Below are 610 nucleotides of genomic sequence, written 5' to 3'. Positions count from 1 at the left end.
TGAAGTTTTCTCCTCTTCCTGGCTTCAGATCTAATCTCTCTTTACTAACCATAGTGTCACAGTGAACCCTAATTCCCCTGGGCTCATCAGCCAGGTGGTGATAGTAAAGTCACTGTGGACCCTCTTTGCCAAAGCTGTAAATCTAATGAGATTCAGTTAAACAGTGCTCTAGTTGGCTAACACAATAAATATTGACCAGTGATTCAGTGAATACATAGGGTGATATGTAACTACATAAACATAACTGTGAAATAAAAGTATGTAGACTTATGTGTGCTATAAAATAAAAACCTTAACTAATCCTATTCATATCTACTTAAAAATAAAAATCACCCTAACACGGTCTGATCGCTGTACACTGGTGCGGTGTGTGCCCTGCTACACTAGCACACACATTCCATGCGCCCCTCATCACACCTATGCCCCAATGGCCATCTTTTCTGTGATACGCCCATGGGCGCCTGTTCTTTTCGCCACGCGCTGTGCACTGGTGGAGTGTGTGCCCTGCTTCATTCATACACACACCCCATGCGCTCCCCATTGCACCTATGCCTCCGTAGTCACCACTACTGTGATGCGCCCACGGGCGCCTGTCTTTGCTACGCGCGGC

This window comes from Monopterus albus, unplaced genomic scaffold (assembly GCF_001952655.1).
Source record: "Monopterus albus unplaced genomic scaffold, M_albus_1.0 scaffold266.1, whole genome shotgun sequence".
NCBI classification, from domain to species: Eukaryota; Metazoa; Chordata; class Actinopteri; order Synbranchiformes; family Synbranchidae; genus Monopterus; species Monopterus albus.
This window is presented reverse-complemented; position numbering follows the sequence as displayed.